General features: G+C 40.4%; 1 long non-coding RNA gene across 1 annotated transcript; it reads left to right on the top strand.

The window, feature by feature from the left end:
• The first annotated feature begins 516 nt into the window (after nt 1-516).
• LOC116528783 lies at nt 517-4,788 on the top strand. Its single transcript, XR_004259196.1, has 3 exons — nt 517-597; nt 1,748-1,758; nt 4,775-4,788. It is a non-coding gene; the product is annotated as an uncharacterized LOC116528783 (long non-coding RNA).
• Nucleotides 4,789-10,277: the final 5,489 nt, after the last annotated feature.

Below are 10,277 nucleotides of genomic sequence, written 5' to 3'. Positions count from 1 at the left end.
TTTCTTTCTTCATTTGAGAAAAAGATTAGGTAATTTTAGGGGTAAAAATTATTATTCTGAGAGACGATATGAAATATGTAAATATGTTTGTGTATATTAACTTATGAACATAATCTATAAAATAGATAATGCCCACCAAATACCTAAGATGGTTATCTTCTGCAAATTAAATCAGTAAAATAAATATGTCAAGGAAAAGATAGATTTATTGTAAAAGTCTTCAGAAAGACAATGTTTTTAGGTAAAATCCTCAAAAAGCAGTGTCTATGATATGGGTTGGCTGTGTCCCCACCCAAATCCCATCTCGAATTGTAGTTCCCATAATTTCCATGTGTTATGAGAGGAGCCTGGTGGGAGGTAATTGAATCATGGAGGCAGGTCTTTCCCATGCTGTTCTCATGATAGTGAATCTGTCTCATGGGATATGATGGTTTTAAAAAGGGGAATTCCCCTGCACAAGCTCTCTCTTGCCTGCTGCCATATAAGACATCTCTTGCTCTTCCACCATGATTGTGAGGCCTCCCCACCCATGTGGAACTGTGAGTCAATTAAACCTCTTTCTTTATAAATTATTCAGCCTCGGGTTTGTCTTTATTAGTGGCATGAGAGTAGACTATCCCAGAAAAGACTTAACTAGTTATTCAGAAAATGTTCAATGGGATTATTATTCTGAAAAAAGAGATGCATAAACATCAAGGCAATGTTCAGCAAAGGTCAAATAAAGGCAAGTGCAAAGCAGAGAAATTCCTCTTTGTTTATCAAGGATTATTCAGAAGAAAGCAAGACTGAATTATAGGAACAGACATGCTGCTCTCTCTAAAGCTCACTAGAGTTGAGAAATCTAAAAGGCAGGGAGAGCTCTCTGGATTTTACATAGCATGAAAAAAACAAACAGATTTTAAGATTAGCTATCTCCCTTTGTTCATATAAGCAAGCAAAATTCTGAGTACCCCTAAGGTATCCTGACACTACAAAGGAGGTATGTGGATACAGACCACCAGAAATAAATTTTCTCCATTGTAATTAATAATTATTTGGCATTGTGGTTCAAATATCACTGTCTTATGAATTGATTTAAGGAATCAGTCATTGGAAAGTTGATAAACTACAACCACTCTGCACCAGCAAACCAGAAGCTAAGACATTCACTGAGAGACCCTATCCTCCTGCTTAGCTATGCAAACCCTCTACCACTTCCTGAGTGATAGAAACCCAAAAGGTGATCTACTGCTTGGAATAAAAAGGAATTCTTACAGCAAAATAATAATAATCATATTTGTATTCTCCCACATATGCAGCAAAAATTCAAAAGCTCTCCTCAATAATTATCAAATATTAAGACAACCCTCAATGAAACAGATGCAATAAATTGTAGTTAAACTTTTTAACATTTATTGGGACTGCAGCAACTTTGCAGACAGTCCAAAATTCCAGAGTAATATTCTTTAAGATGTAGCGGAGATTTTTGGAGTTCCAAACATATCTGAGAAGCGCTGCTCTTCCTTTTCAGCACTCGGTAACAGAGAAGGACATTCTGATCAATAACTTCCAAATCAATGAGATTTTCTGTTTGTGGAAATGAAACATGCCACAGGAAAATCAAGCCCATATGTGAGTAAATTGTTGGGTCTTACAATGCTTGATGGGAATTGACACCCATTGATTTTTCAAAATATACATTTTACCAGAACACAGGTTTTATTTATTTATTTATTTTTTTGAAGCAGAGTCTCGCTCTGTTGCCCAGGCTGGAGTGCGGTGGCATGACCTAAACTCACTGCAATCTCTGCCTCCTGGGTTCAAGCAACTCTCCTACATTAGCCTCCTGAGTAGCTGGGACTACAGGCATGCACCACAACACCTGTCTAATTTTTGCAATTTTAGTAGAGACGGGGATCAGAGATATATATATTTGCTATTGTTGGCTTTTGATTTGTTTTTTTTTAATTGCATTTTAGGTTTTGGGGTACATGTGAAGAACATGCAAGATTGTTGCGTAGATAGACTGGACAGGGAAAATGTGGCACATATACACCATAGAATATTATGCAGCCATCAAAAACGATGAGTTCCTGTCCTTTGTAGGGACATGGATGAACCTGGAAAACATCATTCTCAGCAAACTGACACAAGAGCAGATATTTTTAAACAAGGCTTTCCTACATAATATCATCAGTTTCACTCACTCTATAATTCAGTTCAATTACTATGTTCCAAATACCAGAGGAGTTGGCAATAGTGACAATATTTAGTACAACTGATGTATAAAAATTAAAATGATTGTTCTTTTTTACATTTAGTTATATATCATATTCCTCTTTACATCTCTAATGTCTCTTCTTAGAACCCTGAGAATTAAGTTTTCTTGCAGTAGTTTGTACATATCAACATAATTTAAAGACAAGTTTACTGGAAGATCACATAGTATAAAGAGTGAACAATCAACTCATAATAAGAGTGAGAAGTTTCCACCTCTGACCCTTCTTTCCTGTCAGCTGGCTGGTTGAAATTAGTCTTCCTTGAAGAGATTATCTTTGAAGATGAGAAAAGGGTAGTTTAAAAGGAATAAATAGAATGTTCCTCAAGATATGCAATAGCAACCCCCACTTCTATCAAATAAGGGGAATGGACTAACATAAAATCTAAGTACAGTCATACCTACAATGTTTAGTGACTATTTGAGCATAAAACAAAATACAATGGTAAGAATCAAAGATAGACAGCAGCCAGCAATAAACTACATGGTAAGGTTGGAGATGATGCTTACTAGTAAGACTTATCAGATTTTTCTCAAAATAAAGTTTGCTCATTAATTGCAAATTCTGATTGACTAACTCATTGACAGAAATAAATTCACATATGGATGTCAATCAATAAAAGGATGAAAGGAAAGTAACACTAAAAAGAAACATGATAATTCATCAATATAAAAGTACTCCAGTTAAAGCAGAGTAAGCATTTTTGACCAACATTTCCATGAGGTGAAAATAGCTGTAGAAATCTTTAAAAATAATCTGTTTGAAGATAATAGAGAGCTAATAAGATAAGAAATAGAGATAACCAAAGAGGTTAAACAAACAGTAGAACCCATTTTTCCCCAAGGATTGTTCTTGTGAATTCTAGAAGAGACAGTAGAGAGAATTCACTGCACAGCTGATAATGTTTTGGGAATAGAAGACAGTGATTGGAGTCTGCTATATAATTTTTTTAAATAAGCAAGGAGACAGACCAACATAAATGAAACCCAGTATGGAAAAAAGACAATAGAATCAGATCCATGGTGTTTCCAGATACTGGAGAGTCTGTATTTTTAGGAAGTCTGCTTACTGTGTTCAAGAAGATCACAAACAAAATTTTCATCAGAGAACTAGACAGCTTAAAAAAATGAAAATTCTGGAAATAAAAGGTACAATAATTGAAATTAGAAACATATCGATTAGCTTAGCAGCAGAATAAACAGCAGAATGAAAATAGATTTAGAGAACTGGTAGACAGACCAGAAGAATAGATTCAAAATAAAGGATGGAAAAAATATTTAAAATGATCTATAAAATAGAGTAAGCAACTCAGAAATCACAGTGTGGTGATTCTTCAAGGATCTACAAATAGACATTCCATTTGACCCAGCAATCCCATTACTGGGTATATACCCAAAGGATTATAAATCATTCTATTATAAAGACACATGCACACGTATGTTCACAGCGGCACTGTTTACAATAGCAAAGACCTGGAGCCAACCCAACTGCCCAACGATGATAGACTGGACAAGGAAAATGTTGCACATATACACTATGGACTACTATGCAGCCATAAAAAATGATGAGTTCATGTCCTTTGTAGGGACATAGGTGAATCTGGAAACCATCATTCTCAGCAAACTGCCACAAGAACAGAAAATCAAACACCACATGTTCTCACTCATAGGCGCGTGTTGAACAATGAGAACACATGGACACAAGAAGGGGAGCATCACACACTGGGGTCTGTTGGGGGAAACTAGGGGAGGGATAGCATGGGGTAGGGAGTTGGGGAGGGATAACATGGGGAGAAATGCCAGATATAGGTGATGGGGATGGAGGCAGCAAACCACACTGCCATGTATGTACCCATGCAACAATCATGCATGTTCTGCACATGTACCCCATAACATAAAGTGCAATAAAATATATATTTAAAAATAAAATAAAAATAAAGAAAATAATAAAACCAAGGCAAGAAAGAAAAGGGAACATCAAATATGTATTCAAATAGGAAGTATTTGATAAAACTAAAGATTTAAACCCAGATATACAATAAATTATATCAAAAATTAAGTGAAAGGAATTTTCAGAATAAATAAACTCTACATTGCTGTTAAAAAAACAGCTTAAATTTAAAGAAAAAGAAAGATTACAAATAAAAGGACACAAAAAGATATTCCACACAAGCACTACAAGGAGAAATCTGCTGTAGTCATTGACATGGTTTGGCTCTGTGTCTCCACCCAAATCTCACCTTGAATTATAATAATCACCATGTGTCAAGGGTGGGGCCAGATGGAGATCATTGATAATCATTGGGGCAGTTTCCTCCATACTGTTCTCCTGAGAATAAGTCTCACAGATCTGATGGTTTTATAAATGGGAGCTCCCCAGCACATGCTCTCTTGCCTGCCACCATGTAAGACGTCTCTTGCTTCTCCCCCATCATTGTGAGGCCACCCTAGCCATGTGAAACTGTGAGTCCATTATAAATTATCCAGTCTCAGATATGTCTTTATTAGCAGCATGAGAACAGACTAGTACATCATATTTTTAAAAAACAATAAAATTTACTTTAAGATGGAAAACATCACCAGAGATAGATTGGCAGGCATTCCCCATGTCTCTCAATGTGTCCAAATGCCCTTTTTTTCTGAGGACACCACCCTAAGAGCCATATTATAACTTAACCAGCACTTGAAAGACCTTATCTCCAAATATTATTACATTCTGAGGTAGTAGGGATTAGAACTTCCCATTCATGAATTTTGTGGGAACACAATTAACCTATAATGGGTAATTCCTACAAACTAACAGAAAATGTTGATCTGATTAGCTTGAAAATCACAGCAGATAAGTAACAGTCAGTTTTTACTATTTTATACCATATTACAAAAGTCCCCACGCTCCCTGTTGTCTACAGCACAACCTCATGTTTCTGTGGCTTCCGAGGCTCTGCTCCATGCATCTTCTCATTCTACAAACAGATGAGGGAACAGCTTTTAACTGAGATTTGCCACTCACTTTCAAAGGGGAAAGAATGGGAAAAACGTTGTGCAAACATGCAATGATTTTAGGAGTTTCTCCCTGGAAGCAGCATACCCATTGCTATCACTATAACTTACTTGGCCAAAGCAAACCCATGGTTTAACACTAATGCTTGACAATTGGCTATTCTGGGCAGGTGTGGTGGCCGGTGCCTATAATCCCAGAACTTTAGGAAGCCAAGATGAGAGGACTGCTCCAGCCCAGGAGTTTGAGATCACTCTGGGCAATATAGTGAGACTCTCTCCAGCACACCCTCCAACCCCATCCCACCCCCGCTCATCTTTACAAAAAATTAAAAAGTTAGTCAGGCATGATAGTGCATGCCTGTGGTCCCGGCTAGTAGAGAGAGTGAGGTGGGAGAATTGCTTGAGCCTGGGCAATGGAGGCTACAGTGAGCTGTGATCACACCACTGCACTCCGGCCTGGGTGACAGAGCAAGATTCAGTCCCCTACCCCACAAAAAAAGACAAAAAATAAATAAAGTGGCTACTCCTTCAACAGGGAATCACTGCAAGTCAGTCTCAACAGGTGTGGCTGTAGAATCTCATTACGGAGGAGTAGGAAGCAATTAACTGTGAGCAATAACACAATCAGCCACCGCAAGGTCATGGATTTACAGGAATTCGCTATTCATCCACATTCTAAAAGCAAAGACAAAAATGTGAGTAACAAAACATTTGTCATGCCTGCAAGAGACAACAGGAGCTATTGGCAAAATACATTGATTAATTTTCTACTTTGAGATTTCCTGTTACTAGTGAACCAGAAAGCGTGCAAAAGTTGCCGTCTGTGAAGAGGATTTGCTTGAAGGTTTATCTAGGAATGATTAACCAAAAAGTATTTAATTATAGGTTCAGAGAGTTTAATGTTTTCAGATATTTAGAAAACGTTTGACAACAATAACAAAATAAGTAAGACATACGATGATTAACAGAGCCAACCTTTGCTAAAATGCTGAAGGTGTAGCCGGGATGGGAGCAGCAGCACCAGTTTCCTGATTGGAATGGGGGCCACTCAGCTCCCTCCCCATTGCAATGTTTTCCCCGAGGTGCCCAGGTCCTTGGCCTCTCTGACCCCAAGAATGGGGGAAGGGTCCCTGGGAAGTACGGTGAGCTTCAATAAATATCGTGGACCCAAAGAGTTTTTCAGAAAGCGATTTATTAGGCAGAGAGTTGGCAGAGAGCGATTTATTAGGCAGAGAGAGAGAAAGAGAGAGAAGGAGAGACAGTTCCCACGCTGCCATGGAAGGGGATCCACGTGAGGAGCCGTGGAGTTTTCACCCTGGAGTTACTCCTGGCTCATTCATGTTCTTGTCCAATGAAAGGAGTTCTTTCAAACTTCCTCTGGGGTGATTGATCTTAGACTCTGAACCTGGATTGGCTGCCTGGCCCACAATAGTGCGCCCTCCTCCCAGAGCTTTTGGTGGGCTTTTTGAACAAAGATGCTCACCTGGAATTTCTACCTAGCCCGAGCTTGGAAAACTTAGACATAGAACTTTACATTCTCTGACGCGGGCATGGATGGAGGCATGGTGCTGGGATATTTCTGCCTTTGAAACCACATCCCTTGTGGACTCAGGAAGAGTTTTTTTCCTTAACACAGTCCCTCAAAAGTGAACTATCCATCCACCTATGCACTTCCTAGCTGTATATCCCCCAAATTCTTCCATCTTTACTCCCAGCCTTCTTCTCTCATGACCTCTTCTCAAGGGCTGGAATGACTGGGTCAGAGGACATGTGGATACTCAGCTATAATCATTTTCCAAAGTGGTGGGACCATCCTACAGACGTTTCATAAGGATTCACATTCATTCATAAAAACCTTAATAGCCTGAACAGTATTTTCAAAAGAAGCAGATCTAGAACCCAGTTCTGACTCCAAGCCCAGTGCATTTTCCATCCAGTAGACTCCTGGTTCTTCTATCCTGCTTTCTCTCCTCAATACTATGCTGCCTTTTTCCTCCAATCCCTCAAGAATGAAGAGTCAGTCATTCGCAGGCCATTCTCCCCAGAGTACCTTTTTGTCCTAAAGAAGGTCTGGTAACTCCAAAGAGCTCTAACTGTGGAACTTTCAGGTTCCATAAAAGATCAGTCTGTAGGAAGGAACTAGAGAGGAGAGAGAGGGGGACAACCTCAGTCACAGGAAAGCGCTTAACGGAATCACTCAAATCCGAGACGGCCATTGATCTGAATAGAGCCATTTCTGATGAAACACAACAGAAGATAGAAAGCTCATCTTTTATCATGTGAACTTCAGGGCAAACATGATAGAAAGCTATTAAACCCTGGCGTCCTCCAATTGATATACAGAAACCAAAGGGAAGCCTGGGATGTCAAATTAAACCACAATTCTCATGTCTGCACCCAGGCGGCCAGAAGCAGGAATCGGCTCCTGGTTTCTTGCAGGGTGGCCTGCATGCGCAGAGTGTGATGAAATGGTGCAGAAATGACTGAGAAGGATGACAATGAAAATCAAGCCCCAGCCTCCTGACTACTCCTCTCAGGTGTGCGTCTGTTCCCAACTCCGTGTTACAATTAAATAGAATGATTTTTATATATTTAGATACTGTCAGTGTCTGGATTTGAATATAGCTGAAGTTAAGTGTACTAATTAATTGTGAATCATTCCAGTACTTGACTGTAAAACCTCTCGAGCCCAATGTGCAAATTTATGTAAAAACAATGTGAAAATTAAAAATGCATTGGCACTTTTTTATAAGCAGAACTGTAGCACTCTGTCTAGTCAAACAGACCGCTCATTTGCAAGTTGTCTATATGCAAAGCATTCTGCCCCTGGGAGCCTAAAATCTCCTTAGCAAGTCATCTGAAATTTGAGACTAGCTTTGTTCTGAACCAGCTTTCTGCTCTCTTCACTTTTCTTCCCTGCTTCTAGCCATGTGGGCAAAAAGCCTAAGCATGGATGACACCTGGCCAGCCCAGCCACAGCCCTCGCCCAAAACAGGAGGCCTGCCCTGGGAACCCCATTTGAGTTCAAAGGAGGGTGTCTGAATATTCTTGTCTTGAGCCCTGTGCATTGGGCCTGGCACTGCAGCCTTCCAACTTTAAGAGAAATTTCAGGATCCAAATCCTTCCCACCTGCAGGGCTCAAATTTTCCTTTGCAGATCAGACCTGGCAAAGAGGCTATTTGCCGTTCAATCCTGGGCTAGCTTTCTGCCCTTCACCTAATGTTTGAGGTTAAGAGAATGCGGAGAGGAGAGACTGTAAACTGATCAACACTGAATGGACATCTGCCTGAATCAGTTTTCGGGGTGGGGTGCGGTGAGGGGGAAGAGCCAGCCACAGGTGCTCAGGTGCAGGTGCTCAGGTGTGGCAGCAGGGAGTGCACTTGGCTCATCTGCCCTGGGGAGGGCCAGCTTCCGACAGAAGTAGACCAGAGGTCAGTCCCAGGAGATGCTTGGAGAGACCAGCAGGGTAGGGCCAAGTCATGACACATTAGGAGTGGGAGGGGAGGCCTCTTTGGGAATTACCTGGCTTATCATTTAGCTGTTAAGGTGGGGAAGGAGGTAGGAAAGGCAGAGGCTCTCCCAGGAATTGGCGGGCAGCCAGTCCAGAGCTAATGTCAGCCCACTTGTGCTAGAAAAGGCAGGTAGTGAGACCCGGCAACTCGGAGATTCTCTCCTGGGCCAGGAGCCACATCAACAAGTATAAATCGTGGTTTCCCTGGAAGGAAAAGGCTCAGGTTTTTCCCAGTAGCTCAATCCCTAGCCCCCATCACCGCCACCACCTGCCACCAGCGGCTTGGACATTTCCCTCTATTAGCTCTTTGCTCAGTGGCCCATTCTGCTAGCCACAGCTCACATTTTCTCAAGCTGTATAAAAGGTTAATTGTCCCATATTGAGTTTCTCTGCAAAAGCTGCTTTCAGTTGTAACCAGAAGTTCCATTGTCACAAGCATGGGTACAACTGTTGTCACCATGATATCCTGAGGCCGTGATACTAAAAGTGTGACAGCAGATCAGTGCCATCACCATCGACTACAAGCTTGCCAGAAAGAAGACTCATCCTAGACCTCCAGAATCAGAATCTGCATTTTAACAAGGCCTCCGGGGGAATCCCGTTCACACCGAGTTTCAGAAGCTCTGTTCTAAGATATTACTCCAATCCCCAGCAAGCCAAACCAACTGTTTTCTGCCCATAATCGGAAAGCTGGGTTCCAGTATTTCCAGATATGAGCCACAGGAAAGAAAATTGTTCTCTCATTTCCCTTTAGCCTTATCTAAAGCACTCCATTTTCTCAACCCTTAAATCCTCATCTGTAAAATGGGGGTGCTAATCCCACTTAATTTAAGATTATTAAGTTGATGAATAAATTACAATTTGTCCTATAATTTGTGAATCATAATCGAAATATTCAATTTTTTTTCTTTTGCTGCGTCAATTGGCTTATGAACTCCTGACACAACTGGGTTATAAACTCCTGAAAACAGGACAATCTCTTCTCTACCTCTTTCTTTATCTTCCCTATACACCAAAATACAGCGTTCTGCCCATAATGAGGTCAACTATTTGACATTTACACAAAACTCCCTTGGAATCCCTCTGCCAAAAAAAAAAAAAAAAAAAAATCTAATCTCTATTTATGACTCCAAGCACAAAGAGATCCTGTCACTTTGACCTAATCCTCTGAGGTTCATCCCTCTAAATAATTGTATTGTCTCCATTTATAAAGCACTCTGTTACTATGACAACGCACAGATAATTGCATGTGTAAGTAATTGAGGGTGGCTGTACAAGTCAGATCCTTTCCACCAGAAAACATTCTGTCCTCCCAAATATTACTGTCTCAGATTTGCACCAAGGCCCCAGAAGTTTCTCAAACTTCCCTATACTTTATGGACACTACAGAGCAATTCCAGGAAACACTGATACAGTAGCAAAACTATTAGGGGAGGAAATTGGAGATTTGGGTCGCAGTTCACAGTCTGACACCTAATTTGCAATATAATTTGGGACAGGGCACTCAAA

This window comes from Sapajus apella, unplaced genomic scaffold, assembly GCF_009761245.1.
Source record: "Sapajus apella isolate SASKATOON/1434 unplaced genomic scaffold, GSC_monkey_1.0 scaffold60, whole genome shotgun sequence".
Lineage (NCBI taxonomy): Eukaryota > Metazoa > Chordata > Mammalia > Primates > Cebidae > Sapajus > Sapajus apella.
This window is presented reverse-complemented; position numbering and strand designations above follow the sequence as displayed.